The 24,049-nt window shown below is 40.1% G+C and overlaps 1 protein-coding gene and 1 long non-coding RNA gene across 7 annotated transcripts in view; one reads left to right on the top strand and one right to left on the bottom strand.

Moving 5' to 3' along the window:
* The window catches only part of LOC127576058 (F-box-like/WD repeat-containing protein TBL1X), a 286,475-nt gene extending 284,326 nt beyond the window's left edge, over window positions 1-2,149 (bottom strand). For 5 of the 6 annotated variants that reach the window (XM_052026394.1, XM_052026398.1, XM_052026396.1 and 2 more), the window contains exon 1: window positions 1,589-2,112. The gene's annotated coding sequence lies outside the window, so the exon portion shown is untranslated. Of the gene's footprint in view, window positions 1-1,588 lie in introns of all 6 variants that reach the window. The other variant, XM_052026399.1, reaches the window with a different exon arrangement.
* On the top strand, window positions 1,756-14,709 carry LOC127576061 (uncharacterized). The gene is made up of 3 exons (XR_007957164.1): window positions 1,756-1,877; window positions 13,065-13,195; window positions 14,590-14,709. It is a non-coding gene; the product is annotated as an uncharacterized LOC127576061 (long non-coding RNA).
* The last annotated feature ends 9,340 nt before the right edge of the window (window positions 14,710-24,049 follow it).

The following is a 24,049-nucleotide window of genomic DNA, read 5'->3' as shown; positions in this document are numbered from 1 at the left end:
AATGCACAAATCTTGGAAAGTTATAAATCATAAAGAAATTACAGAAAGGGAGGGATGATGCCTTGGAGTCTAAAAATAGATATGAGAATTTTAAAATCAAAGCAATGCTTAACTGGGTGCCATTACAGATCAGTAAGCACCAAGGGTGATTGGGGGGGGGGGGGGGGGGGGGGGGGGAGAAGCAGGATTTGGTGTGCAGTGTCCACACACAGGTACTTTCCAGTTGAGATCACTGGACAATAATCTAGAACAGGAAACCAGAATGGTTGCTTCACATTCAAGCCTAAAAGACACTAAGAATAATTGTCATCTTCCAACTGCTAAGACCAATTATTTCACCACAGTTGAGTGTTTGAACCTGAAATCTACTCTGTACAACATGGTTCAAAAAGATGATGGTTTATACCCATCCTTCATGTAATACAGTATTTGACTGATATAACTCACAAATACAAAGCTTATTTCACACATGTAACATTGACTGTGTAAACTACACTGAACCGAACAAATAATAAGCTGCAATTACTTGCATAAAAATAAAACAAATTTCATAAGTATTATCATAATCACATATTGCTGCATTTTCAAACTTCTATTACTTCCAATTTTGGAACGCCAGGCAAAACTGTTAGATGAAGTAACTGTGCCATTATGGTGCAACAACTGTGGAAGTAAGGTTCACTGTTTGTGGTCTCTGTGAATGCTATTTTTAAAAACACTTTACTTCAATAGTAAACATCTACATTCTAAATGCTGCAGTACAGTTTACAAATAAACAAAAAAAATAAAATGCACACACACGTGATTATGCTGCATAAAAATCTACTGCATATTTACACCAAGTTTACAAAGTAAAGGCCAAACATTTAACGTAGTAACTACACATACATTTATAACATATTATGTGAACAGACTCCATTATATATGCTTTCCCTACTATAAAAAAAACTGAATCAATGTGCTTCCCCTCCCCAACACATTGCTGAGACAATCCACGCCATCTGCATGGTGAATATTTCAAATTTGCACTTCTTTGGTTTCATAAAAGTAAGAGGTTCTGAGGAGCAAAAATAATCTTTTACAATACACGATCTCGCCACTTAAACATGTAAAATAGTGGTCATATCAATCCATGACCTACTTTCACTGAACCAATTGTTATCACTTATATCTGGATACAATGTGTTCCGTGTAAAATCAATACATTATAACCTGTTTTGAATACTATCAGTATTTAGTCCACAATCGTATGATCAATCACATGCATATTTCATTCATTTCAGACAAAACTTGCATTGGTGTTAAAAAAATAAATTAAATCTGAAAGATTTAGTCGCTGAGCCACTACTTGGACTTATATTTTCCTAATGAACAGAGTATGATTTTAAGGATTCCTGAATGACAGTAATTAATACTCCCAAGTCACAGAAAGTACCATTTAGCCACAATCCCCATCTCCACACTGTCAGCCCCATCCCCCACCCAACCAAAACTGTACGGTATAAATGTTTTTCAATGTCACAACAAACAAGGTAGCCTCTTGAAAAGTTGCTTAGATCAATGCTGTCCCTATATATAAATATCTTACCTTGTACAATCCTTGTTTTTAAAAAAACCCACAGCTTGTTTTCACTTCCACAAACAACGAAAAGCTCCAACTACTTTTCTCTGGTTTTTTTTGAAATAATCTTAGGGTTTAAAAGAACCGTTCTTCACGTATTACTCATCACCGGGCTGTGTCTGTGTACCCGGTTAGTAAGTGCCTCGGAAAGGCCTTTAAGTGGAAGAAGATCAACTATAGTTCGCATGTATGTGTTGATCCTACAACTAATGACACCGAAACGACGCGGTGGCGAATGGAAATGAGCAGGAGAAAGGTAAAAGTTGATGGCGGAATGGCGTCAGAAGCCGCTGCTGCTGCTGCTGGTTGCTAACCATTCATTTCCCAGGCTGAGTGAATGAGTGAGTGTGAACCTGAGGGGACGACAACCCGGCTCAAGCACAGACAGGCACTGAGACACGGCGCGGCTCGGCGCTCGGCGCCAGGCACTGCCCGAAAACCAGCTCCCCTCCCCCACCCACTCCCCCCAGCGGGGGCCAGGGGGAGAAAAGCTGGCGGGCGCGTCCCTCCCAACACACAGCCCTTTCAGCATTAATAATAATGCAACCTTCTTTAATGCTTTTATAGATTATATATAAATATACATATATGGGGGAGGGGGGAAAACACAGAATGCTGCATTGAGCTGTTCATTTCTACATCGGGAACACCCTAAAAAAATTCTTGCCTTTTCTTTATAGCAAATCCAATTATTTGCCTACTTTCTCAAGACCCACCACACCCCTGCGCCAGCTGATTCTTAAAATGTTTTCAGGATATCCCACAAAGCTTTGGATTGATTCGGTTTTAAAAAATACATATATACACACACACACACTGCTTGCATTGGGGGAAGGGAGGGTGTTCCCAGCCATGGAAACTGGTTTCCTGCTGCATGTGATTTTTTTTATTTTCAATTTGCCCTTGTTTCTTTGTGTACACAACCCAGACAAGTGATCAAACTTCTCCACGCCAAGGGACACGATTTGACAGGAAAGGATTAACAAACCATGCACTATATATAAAATATATTAGAGCAACATGCTGTGAGCACTATTACGAATGTAATTCAGTCCCAAACATTAAATTAACCAATTCAACCTCAAACAAATCGAGGCTGCAACTAAATCTATTAATGCATCGTCCTTTGGCATTGAAATGAGCGAAAAGTGGCTTATTGTGTCGATATGCAATGTATTTAATGATACAGTATTTTGCACCATGTGCTGCCCTTCCCCCAGCCACGCTGGGAGACTCTGTATTTTTTTCCGCCTGCCCGGTCACAGTGTGGGTGATTGATTCTCCTTTCCCCTTGCTCAGTCATTCAGATTTGGAAAGTAAATAACAAGTTGACATCATTACAGGTCTCTGCATTACAGTGACACATTCGCAGGTTTACCGTAGTACCCTGAGATGCAGCGCAGCATTTCCGCCCGCACTGGAGAGGGGGAAGGGACTGGCGGCTTGCTCTTTGCAGTATGAAAACATTTGCTCTCTGCATCAGGAAGGGAAAAACCACAACCAGCTTGCATATTTAGGTCAATCCGCAACGCGTTGAAACAATAAAGGGCTAGCTTTTAAAAACTGATTATATTTAATAAGGTTTTAATTACAAGAAATGGGCTATTTCTCAATCGCAGCATTTTGTTTTTTTTAAGATTTGACACAATGTGTTGACTATGATGAAAACCTGTTTGGTGCCATTTTTACACGTTTTGCCCTGGCTATTTGTTAATTTGAAGTTAATCATATTAGTTTGAATGACGGCTGATTTGTATAGTTCAGCCTCCTCTAATCTGATTATTTTGGTATTGTGAGGATGAACTTGACCTGTTACCCAGAATGGCATTGTTTATTTGTGCTCCCGCTGACAGACCTTTCCCTACAGTATCCTGTTTTAAAAGGGCATTTTATGCAAAACACATGCAAAGTGTCCGTCCAGGTTTTCTAATGAAACATAAAGGATATTTTGTGCTAATTATTTTCATAAACGGAGATTGAACATTAAAGATGAAGATGTTAGTGTTTTCTGAATAAATCATTAATATCTATATGAACAGCCAGCATATGATCTGGCATATTTAAACAAACAACTATTTTTAAATCAGTTTATTACCCTGTATTCCTCTGATTGAATGGACAAGCCAGTGTCTTCTACTTCTTAGGCCGTCCACGGGGTGAAGGGTGATGGTCCCACTCCAGTTCTATGGATTCTGAAAGGCTAAAGAGGTTACATGGGATCTGCAAACTCTTGCGCAGGTGGGGCAAGGGGTGCCTAATGGGATGGAGGTGGGTAGTTTAGCAGGTTCTGTGCTTTCACTGTTTCTGTATGGCTTCCACTTGCTTTCAACTAAGAGACTCAAGATTCTCATGCTCTTCTCCATTTTAAATGTCATGTGCATCACAGGTCGAGCATGATTCAATGTTACATTTTTCAAGGACACATTGAGAACTCCCTTGAATTGTTCCTCTGATACACTGGTAATCTTCTGCAGTGACAGAGCTCAGAGCAGAGTGCCTGCTTGGGAGTCTAGAGTTAGGCAAGAAGGTAATGTGGCCTGTCCGTCAGAGCCATGTGTGTGTAATTATGACCTCAATAAAGGGGCATTGGCCTGGGAGAGGATGCTGCAGTTAGTTCATTTAACCAAGCTATGAATTTGGAGAATTTTGTGGATAGGTATTAGAGGACTGTTCGTGGTATCTTTCCAGTGCTATGAGGTACCTGCTACAGCTGTCCATATCTCCAAAGCATATGGAGAGTGGGATCATTGCTGACCAATAGTCCATGAGTTAGCGCTAGGTTTGTGCTCCTGATCTTTGTACACTCATAGCACAGAAACAAGTCAGTTGACCTACCGAGTCCTTGCAACTATCAAGTACCCTTTTCCCACAACTCCTATACTAATTCCATTTTATTCTGTCCAGATTCCCATCTAATACTTCCTTACACACTTGGCGCAATTTATGGTGCCAAGTTAATTAACATTTGGGATGTAGGAACTCCTATACTAATTCCATTTTATTCTGCCCAGATTCCCATCTAACACTTCCTTACACACTTGGGGCAATTTATGGTGCCAAGTTAATTAACATTTGGGATGTAGGAGGAAACCAGCACAGCCAGGAAAATCCACATGGTCACAGGGAGAATGTGTAAACACCATTCAGACAGTACCAAAGGTCAGAACTGAACCCAGATTGCCGAAGCTGTTCGACAGCAGCTCTACCAAATGCACCACCATGCCACTCTTCTTTTTGTCAGATGACCGAAGGTTGTGTTGGCATACTGGAGGTGATGTTGAATCTCATCATTAATGTCTGCCTTCTCTAAGAGGTCACTCCCAAAATATAGAATGTAATCCATGTTTCCCTGGGTCTTGTCTTGGTCTTTTATTGTCAGGGTGCTATGTTAAGCAGCAGGAGCAGGTTGGTAGATGACTGTAGTTCCATAAGCAGTGACACTCTCCATATCTCCACACAGTTGTTAAGTGGCTGTTATGCTAGTCTAGAAAATTTGCTAGCTCTGCAGAAATGGATCAAAATTGCAAAAATCCTGTTGTGTATGGTTAATAAAGGTTTTCTTCCATTAATTTGATACAGCCCTTCCAGGTGAGGCAGAGATTCATGTGCACCTCCTCCAACCTCATCTATTGATCTGGTGCTCATGATGTGGCCTCCTCTACATTGGTGAACCCAAGGGTAGACTAGGCGACTGTTTTGCAGAGCACCTGCGCTATGCCTGTAATGGCGATAGTGAGCTTCCAGTTGCATGTCATTTCAACTCCCCTTCCCATTCCCACACCAACCTGTCTGTCTTTGGCTTTCTCTGCTGCCACGGTAAGGCCAAATGCAAAATAGAAGGATAGGACCTCATAGTCCACTTGGGTAGCCTACAGCCTGGCACGAACACTGAATTTTCCAATTTTAGCTCACCTACTCCCCTGTGTTCCTTTCCCACTCCCACCAGTCACAGAACATAGAAATAGAACAGTACAGTACAGCAACAGAGCCTTTGGCCCACCATGTCTGCGCTAACCATGATGCCAACCGAACTAATCCCAACTGCCTGCACATGGTCTATATCCCTCTATTCCTTACCTGTTCATGTGTCTGTCTAAATACCTCTTAAACACTACTATCATATCTGCTTCTACCACCTCCCCAGCAGTGTGTTCCAGGCACTCTCTGTGTAGAAAACTTGCCTCGTACATCACCTAAACCTTTGTACTCTGGTATTTGACATTCCTACCCTGGGAAAAAGACTCTGATTATCTACCTTATATATCTTATTTCCAACTGACCTATATCCTGCTGGATCCTTTGACAACCTTCCTCACTATCCACCACTCCACCAATTTTTGTGTCATCTGCTAACTTACTAATCAGACCACCTACATTTTCATCCAGATCAGAGATCCTAGCACTGATCCTAGCAGAACACCACTGGTCACAGACCTCCAGTCGGATCAACACCCCTCCACAACTACCATCTGTCTTCTATGACCAAGCCAATTTTATATCCAAATTATCAATTAACCATGGACCCTATGCAACTTAATCTTCTGGACCAGCCTACCACAAAGGACCTTGTTAAATGCTTTTCTAAAGTCCATGTAAACAACATCCGCTGCCCTACCCTCATCAATCATCTTCAGCACTTCCTCAAAAGACTCAATCAAATTTGTGAGCAGGATCTCATCCTCACAAAGCGAGGCTGACTTACACAAATAAGTCCATGCTTTTCACAAATCCAGTTAAGTCCTGTTGCTAAGAATCTTCTCTAGTAATTCCCCTACCACTGTTGTAAGACTCACGGCCTATACACTTCTGGTTTGTCCCTGTTGCCCTTCTTAAACAAAGGAATGACATTGGCTATTTTCCACTCTTCTGATGCTTAGCCTATGTCTCTCTCCCCTTGTTCACCTTGACCATCCCTTCCGCCCTCGTTGACCATCCTTTTCCCTCCATAGATGCTGCTTGACCAGCTGAGAGATTCCAGCAATTTACTTTTTACTCCAGATTCCAGCATCTGCAGCCAATTGTATCTCCACATATATCTTACAAGGTTCAAGAACAAAAATTTGTCACTGTCATTACATTGTAACTTGCATCTGTAAATAAAGATAACTTGTAATAAATGTAGAGCAAATCACAAGATTCCATATCAAAATATATCTGAAAACTTCAATGTCAGACTTTGACAATGGGAGAATCCATTTTGAAAGTGTATAAACCATTTGATTTTCTGCTCTATGTTGGTGGCAAGACTTAGCTGTAGTACTCAATGTCATAAGTAAGGTTTCTCTTGTTGGAGATGGCCATTAGCAGCACTTGTGCAGCTCAAAGGCTACATGCAATTTATCAACCCAAATTTGGTTGTCGTTCAGATCCTGCTTAATGCAGGGATAGATCAGTTCACTATCTGAGAGACAGGCAACAGAACTGAGCACTGTGCAATCATCAGTAAACAGCTCTCTGCTAAACTTATGACACAGGAAAGGTAATTGATGAATCAGTTGAAGATAGTTTGACCGAGGATGTCATCTTGAAGACCTCCTGCAACAGTAATCTGGAATGGAGATGATATTCTTCCAAAAACCACAACTTTCTTCCTATGTAATAAGCAGGATTTTAGCTGCAAGTGTATTTTTCCCTCTTTCCTACTAATTTTAATTTTACATGAACTACCTGGACACTAGCTGAACACCATCTTTGTGTTAAGGGCAGTCATTCTAACCTCTGCAATTCAGCTTTATTTGCATCAAGACTGCAGTTGGTTTTCGATTCAAGTGGCTCTGCCAAATGTGGTATCAATTAGCTGGTTAATGATGAGTAAGTGCTACTTGATAGTCCTATTGTTGACTCTTTCATGTCTTACTGATAATAGGTAATAAATAGTCAGGAGGGGTTTGTCCCTATTTTCCTCATTGTCAGGTAGATGGCAATGTTATTGCTGCAGTGGATCCGCATGGTTCGGGGAGTGGCTGCTTCTTTATTATGTCTTTGGAACTACAAATGGAATATTTTCAAGGACTTGTAACCATGTCCAATGCATTTCACATTTCGATGTAATATGGAGAAAAAGTTCTGGGGGTAGATACAAAAGGCCACAGGTGGTGGAATCTTAAGCAGCAAACAAACTGCTGGAGGAACTCAACAGATCGAGCAGCATCTGAGGGAAGAAAGAAATTGTCAACATTTTGAGTCGAAACCCTACATTAGGGTTTCGACCCAAAATGTCGATAATTCCTTTCCTCGAACCGTTAAGTTCTTCCAGCAGATTGTTTGTTGCTCTCGAATTCTGAGGGTCGTATCTTTCTGGCTGAAGTGCCCACTATCATCCAGTGTCAGTGTTAGAATGTGCTCTGATAACACTTATCTCCACCTCACCACTGCCTCCCTTGGCCCCCTCACTGTATTTAAATTATCACCAGTACTAGACAAGTAGATGTTTCGTCAACTGAATATTGGGAAGACCAATTTCCTGCCACAGACTCCATTCCTTAGTCCCTGATTCCATTCTTCTCCCTGGCAATTGTCTGAGGCAAACCTGACAATACAGTCTTGATGTCGTTTTTGACACCTTGGGATATGCACTTCATCACCAAAACTACCTAATAGCCTCTGATTCTGCTCTCACCATAGCCCAAGTCTGAAACTCGCTTCTATGCAATTGATAGATCCATATTTGATAGCTCTAACATATTTCTGGCTGGCTTCCTACAGTCAAACCCTTAAAATTATTAGAGGTAAGTATAATTAGTAGGCAGTATTTTACATTTATTCAGGCCTTTGACTAAATACAAATTTTTCCAATGATTTTAGTATTTTTTGGTTTTCTAGGAAAGAAAATATATAATTCTTTGCCATATAATCCAATGTAAAAACATAAACGTTTAGCCAATGGGAAAGATTTCTATCTAGATTAAACTGGAGTAGATTTTTAATATCAGCAGCAAATCAGTTTCATCATCAATCATAGAGATCATGTTACAGACTCAACATTAAAAGAAAAGAAACAGCTTGAAAAAGCAAAATCAAATAATATGGTAAAGAAACCAGCAAGAAAACCTCTATTTCTGTGCAAAACGAGCCCAGTGATTGAAAAGACAACATCTATGCTTTATGCTGAGTTGTTCAGTGTGCATTCACAGTTAGGTTATTAGAACAATTCAGATCAATCAATAACGATGGCTACTGAACTAGGCAAACATCAAGCTTAGACTAAATGTACATTGTAATGATAAATTAAATAAAGTTGAAGAGCAATTATTTATATTTTGAAAAGGATGTTAAAATTAAGAATATTTATTCATAAATGTAAACTTTAAATACATTGTAACCTTCACCAAAACAATTTTTACATATTGTGTTAAGGATATAGTTGTCTGGTATTTGTAATACTTAACAATTTTGTGTAACCTGATAGCATTCAAATGGCAATATAATTGCAATTATGCTCAAGCTACATCGATATATATTTAAATCATCTTTTCCTTCAGCTAGAATTGCTTTTGTAAAAATACATCCATTAGCATGAAAGGCTTTTCACTGTTTGTGGCTACCTTTATTAAATATATATTACTTGAGATTCTAGGGTGTTTCAGTCTACAGCTGAAAAAAAAATTGATGAGTTAGAAAATACATGACAGAGTCGATTTTTAGATCTCTCCAGTCAGAGCTAAAAGCCCAATTTCATTGGAAAGTGACTTTATATGAGCCTGGTGTCATCTTGCGTGAGGTCATGTTGGTGTACGTAATCGTTTCAGGTGAAGAACCACTGGCTGGATTTCCTATAACCAGCTACTTGGTCTCGAGTTTTGTCTTCCCACCATCAAGCCACTATGATCAGTTTCACAACCCACCACAACAACAGGGAGCAATAGGTCAGTGATGAAACATGAAGTCTAACTGTGAAAAGACATGCTGCCGGAAATAGAGTAGTTTCACGTGCTGACATTCCACCATCGACCACATTGCCTCTCTTGTACTAACTAGGCGAGAGTTTGGTGCCCTCACTGGGTCACCTATCTAGATCTCAAAGTCCTACTCTGAGGGATCCAGAGCATCAGGATTAGGGATCTACAAAATTGAGAACGTTGAGAGGAGAGAGCATCAGATATTGGATCATCAGTAATTGGGGCAAGGAAGTCTCAGTCATTGGGGCATGGGAGCCACAGAAGTCAAGAGGGGTCAGGCATCCAATCACATGTTAAATATTGAATGTCAGGCAGCCAATTGATTGGGACACTGTCCAGGGTGGGTGGAGTAAGGTGGAATGCAGGATGAGAAAAGATTGGCTGTGCATGCACAGGTGGGTTTCTTAAGGGTGTTGGCCGCGACATGTTGGTGGGAACAAACACTTAAAGGTGATCCTATCTGCAAGAAGATAGGTAAATGATGTGGACTTCACAGTTGCGGACCAGGTAACATTGACCACCTTCAACTAACATCTAGTTAAGGCCTGTTTCGGTGTCAAAGGCTGACACTGTTCGTTGGTGTTGAATGCACAAAATATCAGGCTTTAGCGATTGGGTTTTAGATAAAGTTCTCTTTTCTGGCAACATGGCAAGAATTTTTTTTTAAATGGGATTAATACAAAATTAGTGTAAATGGGTGGCTGATGGTCAGCATGGGCTTGATGGCCTGTTTCCATGCTGTATCTCTCTATAACTCTAAGACTGTTGTGCCAAGGAGGAGAATGTAATAGATAAAGCCTACACAGATAGTGCCAGCTGCATTTGAGTGGATGAAGAATCCTCTGATTAGTTAACATTTAGAGAAGCTTGAGGCAAGGCTGCACTCTTGCCCTGAGTCTATTTCTAGTGCTGGTTCTGGTAATTGGTAATTCTCACATGTACCAAGGTACAGTGAAAAACTTAGTTTTGTATGCTTTCCATACAGGTAATTTCAAAATATAAATACGTAGAGGTAATACAAGGGGAAAGCAATAACAGAATGTGGAATATAGTGCTACAGTTACAGAAAAAGTGCAGTGCAGATAGACAATAAGATGCAAGGGCCATAACAAGGTAGACTGTGAGGTCAAGAGTTCATCTTTATGGTACAAGCAATCCGTTCAAGAGTCTTATAACAGCGGGATGGAAGCTGCCCTTGTGCCTGGTGGTGCGTGTTTTCAAGCTTTTGTATCTTCTACCTGATGGAAGGGGGGAGAAGAGGGAATGTCTGGGGTGGGAAGGGTCTTTGATTGTTGGCTGCTTTTCCAAGGCAGCAAGAATTGTCCACGGAGGGGAGGGGAGGCTCGTTTTCATGATGGACTGAGCTGTATCCACAACTCCCTGCAATTTCTTGAGGTCTTGGGTAGAACAGTTGCCATACAAAGCTGTGATGCATCTAGATAGGATGCTTTCTATGGTGCATCTATAAAAAATGGTGAAGATCAATGGGTACATGCTGAATTTCCTTAGCCTTCTGAGGATGTAGAGGCGCTGGTGTGCTATCTTGGCCATAGTGTCTGTGTGGCTGGATGATGACAAACTATTGTTGCTATTTACACCTAGGAACTTGAAGCTGTCAACTATCTCCACCTCAGCACCATTGATACATACAGGGGCGTGTGCTCCACTCCACTTCCTGAAGTCAATAACCAGCTCTTTTGTTTTGCTGACATTGAAGCAAATGTTGTTGTCGTGACACCATGCCACTAAACTCTCTATCTCCTTCCTGTACCCTGCCACTTCATTATTTGAGATCCAGCCCATTACGTTGGTGTCAGCTGCAAACATAAATGGAGTTAAAGAAGAATCTGGCCACACAGTCATGAGTGTACAGAGAGTAAATTAGGAGGCTGAGGCAGCTTACAGTCTCAAAAGTCTCCTTGAAGCCTCATTGGGCCATAAAGTGTGCACCAACCTGAACTAAGCAGAGAATGTTTCATTGCCAGCCAAGTTGTTTGCAGTGTTACTCCTTGCAATAGGGATGATGCAAAAGGAAAATCTCCCATGGAACTTTGAAATAAATTTGGATGAAAATAAAATGCAGACCACCGAAGAACACCCAAAGATTGAAGAACAGACAATGACAAACACAATGAAATGGTAATATCATTCATCTACCTTGACCTCTAACTGCAAAATATGGTAGCAGTAAGACTGAAATAAAATACAAATATAAATTGCGTGTGTGTACATGAAGCAGTTTGTCAGACGCAGCTGTCTTCCATCATCATAACAACATCAAGGATCCACTTCTACAATGTCCACATCCGCCCTCTATTGCTCTACAGTTCAGATTCACAGTCAGTGACCACATCTCCAAACAGGAAACCAGATGCATTCAACCAGTGGTATCTGCAATGAATACTCTGCAGTCACTTAAACAATTACATCGTAACACTTAGGTCTTCCATCAAATTGCATGTCTGGCAGTGCCTGAAAGACTCAGTCCAGGACCCTCTGGTTCTTTGGATATATTGCCAAGCCATAAGCTTTACCTAATCATGACAAAGACCTGGAAATGACCACAGGATTGATGTTTACCTTCAGCATCATCACAGTCTTGGCCTAACCTCAGCACACTTGTGAGTGCAGGGTAGGATAACTGAGCAGTATCTTGTGGGGATTGCTTTGGCTGTCTAGTGGCTAGTGGCATAAAACTGATGATAAATGCAAATGTGCTAAATAACTCCATTGTGATGGTGCTGCTTGATTACTTTTTGATTAATGTAGGTCAATGAAGGGAGGGATATATTGCACCACAGGAGAGAAATCGTTTGGCAACATTAACTGTATTTTCTTTCTGCCAGAACACTAAATGTCCCTTAGCATAAACCACCTATTAACTGAGTAAAAGTGCTGTGACCAGAGGAACAAGGAACAGCTGAGAAACATTTAGTAATTAAATGGAAAGAAGAATGAAAGGGATAATGAAAGGAATTAGTTTACCACTGAGGGTTTGTTCCCCTTTAATCTGTTAACATCTGATGGGTAGCATGGCACCATCTGGAAGATACACAAGGAAGCAGGATTACAGTTTAGAGGGAAAAGAAATCATTTGTCTGACAGATTTTCTTTTTAAAAATTTGGTTTGGGGCATAAAAATGACCAGTATCGTTACTGGATGTGTCGTGACTCAAAGGTTAGCAATAACACTTTGGTTCAGTGACAATTACTAGCAGTTTTTGTATTGTGAGTATAGATTCATTGTGAATGCAGATTCATCACCTTGACATCATCTGCTTTGGTGTTTGATTCTGCTCTGTTTCATTAAAGTTCCAAAATATTCCAGTGAATATCTAATGAATTTTACCACATCTCCCTGAAAGAGCTTAAGCTTTGGATATATTGATCAAACAATGACAATCTGATATAGTATTGAACTCTAGTGTCTTGAAATAGTCAACTGAAAATGTGTTTGTGGTACTACAAATGGCCTCAGTGATTTCAGAGAAGAACAAAATATATATAAATACACACACACACATTTTTTTCTTTGTATCTTTTAGAAAAAGATTAATAAGAGGATGAGAGATAATGCAATCACTGAATTCAGCACAGCAAACTTAAATTGGAAGAGTCACGGAGCAATGCAGCACAGAAACAGGCCATTTGGCCCAACTCGTCATTGACGATCAAGGTGCCCATCTAAGCTGGTCCCATTTGGTCCAAATCCCTCTCAACCTTTCCTATCCATGTACTGTCCAAGTGTCTTTTATATGTTGTTATTGTATCTGCCTCAACCACTCCTTCTGGCAGCTCGTTCCGTATACGCACCCTCTGCTTGAAGAAATTGCCCCTTAGGTTCCTTTTAAATCTTTCAGCTCTCACAAACCTATGCCCTCTAGTTTTTGATTCCCTTTCCTTGGGAAAAAGACTGTGTGAATTTACCCAATCTATGCACCTCATGATTTTATACACTTCTATAAGGTCACTCCTCAGTCTCCTACACTCCAAAGAATAAAGCCCTAGCCCACCCAATGTCTCCCTATAATTCAGGTCCTCACATCCTGGTAACATTCCTGTAAATCTTTTTCACACTCTTTCTAGCTTAACAATGTCTTTCCTATAACAGGGTAACCAAAATGATACAAAATACTCCAGGTGAGGCCTCACCAGCATCTTATACAACTGCAACATAACATCTTTCTCCTATACTCAATGCCCTGACTGATGAAGGCCAGCGTGCCAAACACCTTCTTCACCACCTGTCTATCTGTCACGCCTCTTTCAGGGAATTATGTACTTCTTTGCCCCTCTGTCCTATAATACTCCCCAGGTTCCTACCATTCACTTTGAAAGTTCTACCCTGGTTTGACTTCCCAAATTGCAACTCCTTGCATTTATCTGGATTGAACACCATTTGCCATTCCTTGGCCCACTTAACTAGCTGACCAAAGTCCCCTTGTAGTTTTTAATAACCTTCTTCACTGCCTACAATACCACCTATTTTAGTGTCATCTGCAAACTTACTAACCATGCCTTGTACATTCATATCTAAATTGTTTATATAAATGATGAACAACATTAGGCCCAACACTGATCCCTGTGGCACACCACTAGTCACAAGCCTCCAGTCCAAAACACAACCTTCTACCATCACTCTCTGCTTCCTATAATCAAGCCAATTATGTATCCACTTATCTATATCTCTCTCGATCATATGCGATCTAACCTTCCAGACTAGCCTTCCATGCGGGACCTTGTCAAAGGCCTTGCTAAGGTCCATACAGACAATGTCACTGCACTGCCTTCATCAATCCTCTTGGTTACCTCTTCAAAAAGCTCCAACAGATTTGTGAGACACGATTTCTGCTGACTATCCCTAATCAGTCCTTGTCTATCTAAATGTTGGTAGATGCTGTCCCTCAGAATCCACTTCAGTAACTTTACCCACTGCTGATGTCAGGCTCACAGGCATGTAGTTCTTTGCTACCCTTCTTAAATAATAGTACAAGATTAGCCACCCTCCAATCTTCCAGAACTTCACCCATGGCTAAAGTTAAAAGTTAACTTATCTCTTTTCCTTTTAAGATGCTAAAGGTCTTCATGTGCATGCAAAGGTTTAACAAGAACAAATCCAGGTTTCAATGTACCGTGGACCAATCTGATTTGGAATCTGGAAGATTATTTACTTGATTACTAAGAAACCAGTGTCTTTGCAGCAAGCAACCTTTCTTAAATGTATTGAAAGTATACAGTGCAATAAAACAGAATGGTTGTTTAACTGGAAATGTAATGTAACTTGCTGTCATTTATTTCTTACGTGGAACTTTCAGTTTGACTGATAAATGCAAAATTTTCCTGTTTAAATGATGAACAAAGAATAACAGAAGCTTAAGTTTCTAGAATCTCCTTGTTAAATGTCAGTCATTTATAATGTAAGCAACCATACTTCCTTTCAGCATAAGACATGAAATATATTCAGTTCCTGCTTAATTGACAGATAAGGATCTGAATATTTCACTGAAATGATGGTACAAATAGGGGCACAGAGAAAGAAACAAATACGGAGAAACTGCTCAAATATTATGCAATTGCTATAGGTTTTTGGCCTCAGCAGTCAATGAGGTTGGTTCAGATTTTTGTCCTCAATCGAAAAAGACGTCAATAATCAATCATGCAGCACTGCTATTCACCTGCCCTCCGCTGTACCTATATCTAATAACAAGAATTTTGTACAGGAAATAGTATAAAATCAAAGGGACCTCTGCAAAAAGGGCAAATGACTTATGAAATAGATCCTAGATTTTTTATCTAAAAATATACTGTATTCATAATATATACAGTAAATACAATTGTAACCTGTCTTTATCTCTATTCATTGTTCCAAGCAATTCATTATATTTGCTTAGTATTCATCAACATCACTAATGTTTCATCCTTAAACATTACGTCAGTGACATGTTTGGAGAGGTTGTTGCACAGGGCCCAGCCCTTCAGTGTCCATTGACAAACAGGTCTGTAGACTGTGTCTTTCACCACAGATCCTTTGTGGTGGCTGTATCACACTTCAGTGTGTCCCTCTAATACATTCCTTTCCACATTGGAATGTGCTAGTCAGCAGGGTTTTCTTACAGACATCTCCTTGCACTGGAAGACAAACAGGTTTTGGGCAGATCAAAGTGCGTCTTTCACTGAGTTGATGATTTTCCAGCAGCAGTTGATGTTTATCTCAGAATACATTCATGGGAACAGCCCATAGAGCACAGAATCCTGTATTGCACAGCTGCTCAGTGTGAACCTCAACAAAAACCACTACAGCCCTTTTCAGACCATGGCAAACACATAGTCCACAAGGATGTGAACAGCCATCTCCTTGCACCACAGCTCTTTGAGGGCAGTGCGCAGTGGGATTGAGACTCCATCTATGCATGAAGGATCTTCTCACCACCAGCCAACCAAGAACATGGTGATTGTTCGTGAGTTCCGTTGATGAGGCCTTCTGCCAAATTACTTTGACAGTCTGCTTGGGGAAGCATCCCACAGGATTCATCTCCTTCTCCGGCAGGGCCTCTGGGACATTACTTGTAGACTACTGTCTGATTGACATATGGTCAAACATGCTTCTCCACAGAAATGTTTCCATAAGGATTAGATCTAACAGAATGGAGTGTGCCACTGCAATGAGGCCAGGCCCATCCTGGTAATTGCTGGAAGGACAGGAAGACTGGAAACTTATAAATGTTGGGCCACAACATGCATGCAAGACCCCACCACTGACAACACCTTATGGTAAAGGTGGTGATCTCTCCTGACTCTTGAGATGTCAATCTTTACCCATTTTCTCTACTGCTACTGGAGCAACATTCCCTATCATCTTCACCAAATGAATGAATTGGTTCAGCACAGTGATATATTTGTATCTTGTTGTAAACCTGCAAATGTAAACCAACATGTTTTTGTCAGCTGATTCAAAGAGTCAAAGAGTAATACAACATGCCCAACTGGTCCATGCCAACCAAGATTCCCATCTAAGCTAGTCCCACTTGCGAAGTATGCCCTCATTGCAAAAACGAGTGCTCACTTCAAGAACAGCAACACCACAATTGCTCTGCAATAAGAAAAAAATCAGGTATCTTATTTTTGGCTGTTACTTCCCTGAAGTATTTTGAAACAAGAATGAATCTCTGCATTCCTAATTAGCCTATTACAAGCCTACATAGTTTTGTATTGAAGCAGAGGAAAAGGGGCAATACAACAACTGAAAAGCAGAACATGAAGATTAGTCGGAATTACCGTCCTACAGCTGATATGTAATAGACCAGAATGTGCACGTGGGGTCTATGTTTAGGCTTGTCTCTGCAGACTTGAGTTCTACTCAGATAGGATCTCATTAAGTAACATATTGAAAATCAAATAAACTGCTTATGCAGGAAATCTAAAATAAAAGAGAGAAAATGCTGGAAACACTCAGCAGGTCAGGCAGTATCTGTAAATGAGAAAGAATTAATATTTCAGATCCAAGGCCCTTTGTCAGAACAAGTAAATTGTTGACCTGGCTTTCCTTAGGCTGACTCCAAAATCCATCCCACCTCTACTACAGTAGCAACTCCCAACCCCAACGCAATCACCTATCCATTGACCTCCTAACCAAACCTAATACCAACCTCTAACATCCAAAACCAATCCTCCATTACCAGCACCTTTGATCCCTGATCCCAGCTAATGATCTTAGCCCTCTGCTATTTCCAGCCCCATATGATGGTTAGTAGTCCCCTGAAATGATCGAACCTCACACTTGACTGACAATTGTAAACTCCACCCTTCCTTACACTACAGACCTCTAGGAGCCAATGCATGCCTGACCTTCTACTTACCAATTACTTCTGTGATCCTTCCCTACCCTGGGTCTCACTACTGAATATGAAGTATACTGGAGGAATTCTGATACGATTACATACATATGAACATACAAATTGAGAACAGGAGCAGGCCACTTGGCCCCTCAAGCCTACACCACAATTTAATAAGATATGGCTGCTCTGACTGTAACCTCAATTCCACATTCCCCCCTGCCCCCAGTAACTTTCATCCCCTTCCTTATTAGGAATCTATCTATTTCTGCCTTAAATATACTCAAAGATGACGTTTCCACTACCCTTTGAGGAAGCTTGTTCCAAGGAATTATGACCCAAAATGAGAAGAAATTTTGCTTTATCTGTGTCTTAAATGGATAACCCCTTATTTTTAAACAGTAACCCTTGATTCTAGATTCTCTCACAAGAGATATATCTGCTCCATGTCCACCTCGTCAAGACCTCTCAGGATCTTATATGTTTCAATCAAGCTAACACTCTAGAAGAGTGTGTTAGCTTGATCGAAACTATCTCCCTCAAAGGGTAGTGGAAGCAGAGTCTTTGGGTATTTTTAAGGCAGAAGTAGATAGAATCTTAATAAGCAAGGGGTGAAAGTTACTGAGGGCAGGGGGGGATATGGAACTGAGGTTACAGTCAGAGCAGCCATATCTTATTAAATTGTGGAGTAGGCTTGAGGGGCCGAGTGGATACAAGCCTCGCCTGTCCAACCTCTCCTTATAAGACAACCACTCCATTCCAGGTATTAGTCTAGTAAACCTTGTCTGAAATGCTTCCAACACATTCACCTTCTTCCTTAAATATTGTACGTGGTACCTCAGATGTGGTCTCACCAATACCCGTTCTTTTATGTTCAATTCCCATGGCAATAAACAACATATTCTATTAGGTTTCTGATACACTAAACCTATCTATATCTCTTTGTAGCCTCCTTGTGTCCTCTTGTCAACTTACTTCCCTATCTTCCCTAGCTATATCTTTGTCTCATCAGCAACCAAACCTTCAGTCCTTTCATGCAAATCATTTACGTAAATTTTAAGAAATTGCTCACTACATGTTGCAGAGAACCAGGAAAAGACTCAGTTATGCCTCCTCTGTCTTTCTTGTTAGCTTGTCAATAATCTACCTGCATCAATATGTTACCTTTTACACCATAAACTTTTATCTTTCCACAAAGATGTGGCACCTTATCAAATACCTTCTGCAAATCTATGTTTAGTAAATCCACTAGCTCTCTTTATCCAAAACACATATTTATTTTCTTAAGAACTCCAATAAATAGGTCAAATATGATTTCCTTCACAAAACTGTGTTAACCTTAATTATTGTGTATTTTTCTAAGTGCCATTCCACCACATTTTTAACAATAGCATTTTCCCTACAACAAATTCAATATGAGAGAAAAGGTATGTATGGTTTATAATATTAGTTGTATCTAAGATTAAACTAGTAACAGCAGAGCATCTAAATTATATAATTGGGAATGAATAAGTGCTTATATTTATTTGCATCAAAATCATCAGAAATGGCACTCATGGAATTTTAGTTTACATTGAATATTATGTTTTTATTTATATTATTATTCCCTACATATCTGACTGATAATTTGTAATGAACTTCTGAATTCAAACTGTAAATCTAAATAAGATACAGTAGGCTTCTTGACAGACACCTCGCTCAGTGAGTCCTCCACATCACATTATTGCCCTTCAACAAATATAATGTCTCACTGTTCATCCAATCACTTATTCATTTGCAAGTTTTGCCTTCAATTTCTGCCATGAAATATCGTCATGATTTGTGAAAAAATTCCTTAGTGCATTTAGAAGTCAAGCTGTACCATGCACTGGAAGACTGGAGGGTGGTAAATGTTGTGCCTTTATTTAAAAAGGGCTGCAAGGACAAGCCAGAGAACTACAGGCCTGTGTAGTCCAATTCTCTAACCTATGTTTTATAAGGCATTGAAGACATGGAACAAACAGATCATTGATTCCATCACTGTCAATGTAATCAACATAATTTTGGAATAGGAAGCCACAAATGTTTTCAAATGAAGGGATTCCCATCTGAAAAAGTGGAAAGGAAAATAACTTGTGATAATTACCAATCTTCCACTGAAAGCTCTCACGGTGTAAAGTCAATACAAAGCAGACTAGTCTTTTACTGGGAAGCAGCTTAAGAGAATTTTTTTTGGAGGGGGGGCATAGATAATGTTGTCCCCAGGCAGTAATATCAGGGTCAGCCTTGTTCAGGTCCTCTGAGCATTCGCAACATGAGTGAAGATAATTTTCTAAAAGTATTGCCTGTGTCTTTATGAGTATTGGATAAGATCAGTAGGTAATAATCTTACTTCAGTGGGAAGTTTCTGCAATCAAGTTCCAGTTTAGTATATTATTTGAGCAGTAATATTATGCATAACATTTTACAATCTATTTGGTAAGATAGAAGTGTAATGTTGGTTTGGATTGTATGGAGATTTCATCCTGTTCACATATTGACAGAAGTTCCAGCTCATGGGGAGAAACTATTTCATATATCAGGTTTGTCTGCAAGGCATTCATGTGTATAAGATGGATGGTATTAACATCAGAATTCTTGTCATTTCTGCTCCCATCATTTAAATGACATTTCTGTCTGTAAAATGTCTGCAAAGCAAAGAGAGAAATTATCTCTCAGAAGCAGGCCCAACTAAATGAGGTGATCCGCTTGAACAGTTGCTCCACATGAAAGCAAAATCCTGCAGGTGCTAGAAATCTAAAATAAAAACAACACATGCTGGAAGTGCTCATGCTGCTTTGTGGAGAAACAACCAGAATAAACATTTTAAATGCTACTACAGATGCTACCTAAACTGCTGAGCAATTCTACAATTTTCTCCTTTTATTTCACCACTCATATTACAGGTGTGAGTATATATTTTAAGTTTTTTTGTGGGGGGAGACTGAACTGCAATTCTCACAATCAGAGTGAGGGACTCTCTAACCTCTTACATGTTTTTTGACTTTCTATTCACAATAAGAGATATAAATGAGCAATTTTGGTTTCCCCTATGAATTCCCCTGCCTGGAATTTTGATGAAGGAGGAGGACAGAAGATAGCAAAGGAGAATAAGAGAGCATCTTTGGAGGATAAGGTCAAAACTGGTAATAATCCAACAATAAGTCTGTAGACCTTGGAGATCTTATAACACACTGATTAAGGAATGGTACCTTTGCCAGTTTCATTTGATGAAAGAAGCTTTTGCAGGAAGTAGAGTCTAAGATTACAGCAGTGGCGGATTTTAACTTTCCCAGTATTGACAGGGAATGCCTTGGTGCAAGGGGCTTAGATGGGCAGAATTTGTTAAGTGCATCCAAGAAAGTTTTTTGAGACAATATGTAGATATTCCTGCTAGAGATAGGGCGATACTCCACCATATTTCTAGGCAGGTGGTGGAAGTGTTGGTGGGGGAACACTTTGGGAACAGTGACCATAGTTCTGTAAGTTTCAAGGTAATTATGGAAAGGGAGAAGGTTGCTCATTATGTTAAGGTCTTGAACGTGGGGAAGGCTCACTTCAATGGCCTAAGAAGACCTTGTGAAAGTAGGTTGGGAGCAGATGCTTGCTGGTAAAACAACAGCTGACAAGTGGGAGCCTTTTAAAGGAGAGTTACTAAGAGTTCAGGCCAGCATGTTCTGGTAAGGGTGAAAGGCAAAGGTAGCAAGATTAGGTAACCTTGGATGACAAAGGATATTGAAGATTTGACTTGGAGAGAAAAAGAAGCACATGTCAGGTATAGACAACTGGAATCCCCATAGGGACCAAAGGTGTAATCTATGTGTGGAGACAGGTGATGTGGATGATGGTCTAAATGAATAGTTCTCATCTGTATTGTTTAAGGAGAAGGTTGCATAAGACAGTGAGTTCAGGGAGGGATCCATGGATAATCTGGAGCAGGTCACTATTAAGAAGGAGGTGGTGTTAGATTTAGGGCTGGATGAGATCTATCCCAGTTTGCTAGGGGAAGCAAGGGAGAAGATGGCTGGGGCACTGATGGAGATTTTTGTATCTTTGTTAGTCACAGGTGAGGTACCAGAAGACTGGAAGACGGCTAATATTGTTCCTTTATTTAAGAAGGGCAGCAGGGATAAGCCAGGTAACTACAGGCAGTGAGCTTTACATCAATGGTGGGGCAATTATTAGACAAAATCCGAAAGGGTAGGATTTATGTACTTTTGGAAAGCCCAGAGCTGATCAGGGATAGTCAGCATGACTTTGCGTGTGTATCAGTAATTTGACAGAGTTTCCTGAGCAGGTAACTAAGATGAAGGCAGGGTGGTAGACAATGTCTCTATGGACTTTAGTAAGGCACTTGATGAGGTCCCACATTGTAGGCTGGTCCAGAAGGTTAAGGCACATGGGATCTAAGGAAATCTGGTTTGTTGGATCCAAAATTGGCTTGGTGATAGGAGGCAAAGGGTAGTGGTAGAATGGTGCTTTTCTGATTGGAAGTCTATGACCAATACTGTACAGTAGGAATCAGCGCTGGGACCCTTGTTGTTTGTGATATATATTAATGACATGGATGTGAATGTAGGAGATATGATTAGTAAGTTTGTGGATAATACAAAAGTTGGTAGTGTTGTGGATATCGAGAAAGATTGTCTAAGGGTACAGTGGAATATAGATTAGATGGAAGGTTGGGCAGAATGTTGGCAGATGAAATTTAATAACTGAGGTCATGCATTTTGAGAAGACAAATAGGGATAGGACATGCACAGTAAATAGTGGGATGCTAAGGATTGTTGATAAACAGAGAGATGTTGAGGTTCCAGTCCATGGTTCCCTGAAAGTGGATAGGATGGTGAAGAAGGCATTGGCATGCTTGCCTTCATAGGTTGGGGCATAGATGTAGACGTTGGGATATTGTGCTGCAACTTTACAAAATATTGGTTAGATTACATTTGGAGTATTGTGTGCATTTCTGGTCACTGCACTGCAGGAAGGACATGGTTGTGTTGGAGAGTGCAAAGAAGGTGTTGCCTGGTTGGAGGAATTTAGTTATGGGGAAACATTGGATGAGGTGTGTTTGTTCTTGCTGGAGTGAAGGAGGCTGAGGGGTGACCTGATAGATGTACATAAAATTATAAGGGGCGTAGATAGGGTAGATAGAATCTTTATCCCATGGTTTGGACATCAAAAGCCCATCGGTCTTTAAATCAATAAACCCATTGGCAGAGGTTTAAAGTGAGATGAAGGAGTTTTCAAGAGGATTTGAAGGGAAAGTTTTTACACAGAGAGTGGTTGATATCTGGAACTTGCTGCCAGAAGTGGTGGAATCAGATACAATCACAACATTTAAGAGATACTTAGACATACATTTGAAGAGGCATAGAAAGATATGGAACTAAAGTGGACAAATGGGATTAGCACAGATTAGGAAAAAAGGTCGGTATGGATGTGATGGGTTAAAGGGTCTGTTTCTGTGCTGTACTCTATGACTGTATGACTGCATGATGATCTGTGCCCAAATAGTTCTGTCACTGGCTGTTACACTTTAAACTACTTTACACTCAACTACTCAATCTGAGCATTTAATAAGGCACCAGTAGCAAAGGTTTGTTCCAGTCTATTATAAATGAAAGTTAAAGGAAATACCATAATAAGAACTTGTAAGGAGATCGTTATCAATATTCCATCTCTGGATTAAATTAATACTTCCGAAACCTTCTATCACAATCTCTTTTTAGCCATTCTGCCAATGTCAATCACTCTACTCCTAAGCATCTACACAGAACAATTTGCACAAGTGATGTCAAAAAATGTAAACTATGCTATTTGACATTGCTGCACTTGCTCAAAGTGCATCATGAGATGGAGAGCCCAGATTAAAAATTCAGAAATATGTTACCTCTTACTGAGTATCCAATCATACTTTGATAACATTGGAATTGGAATTAGAATTGGTTTATTATTGTCACTTGTACCGAGGTACATGAAAACCTTGTCTTGCATACTGTTCATACAGATCAATTCATTACACAGTGCATTAAGCGAGTACAAGGTAAAACAATACAGAATGCAGAGTAAAGTGTCACAGCTACAGAGAAAGTGCAGTGCAGGTAGACAATAAGGTGCAAGGTCATAACGAGGTAGATTGTGAGGTCAAGAGTCCATCTTATTGTACTAGGGAACTGTTAAATAGTCTTATAACAACGGGACAGAAGCTGTCCTTGAGCCTGGTGGTACATGCCTTCAGGCTTTTGTATCTTCTACCTGATGGGAGGGGGGAGAAAAGAGAATGTCCCGGGTTGGTGGGGTCTTTTATTATGCTGGCTGCTTTACCGAGGCCGCAAGAAGTATAGACAGAGAGTCCATGGTGGGGAGGCTGGTTTCTGTGATGCCAGAAATATTGTGTTTGTGCAAAGCAATATAATTTCTAGGCTGAAGTATGACTCCAGTACATGTCTATGTAAAACTGCTCAGACTACTGTTAATTTGTGACTATGGAATAGGTATAACTTAAGTGATTATTATGACTACTATAGAAATTTAAAGAAAATCATTAAAACTAATCCACTAGCAATACAGTGCACCAGATTTCATTACTAAAATAGTTCATGCACTATGCACCTCTATTAAGGTTTTCACTGTAAAACCTATTAGACATAGCCTGATATTTTATCCTTCTTAAAAAT

This window comes from Pristis pectinata, chromosome 11 (genome assembly GCF_009764475.1).
Source record: "Pristis pectinata isolate sPriPec2 chromosome 11, sPriPec2.1.pri, whole genome shotgun sequence".
Taxonomy (NCBI): Eukaryota; Metazoa; Chordata; class Chondrichthyes; order Rhinopristiformes; family Pristidae; genus Pristis; species Pristis pectinata.
Note: the sequence above shows the minus strand (reverse complement) of the source record. Positions and strands in the feature narration are given on the sequence as shown.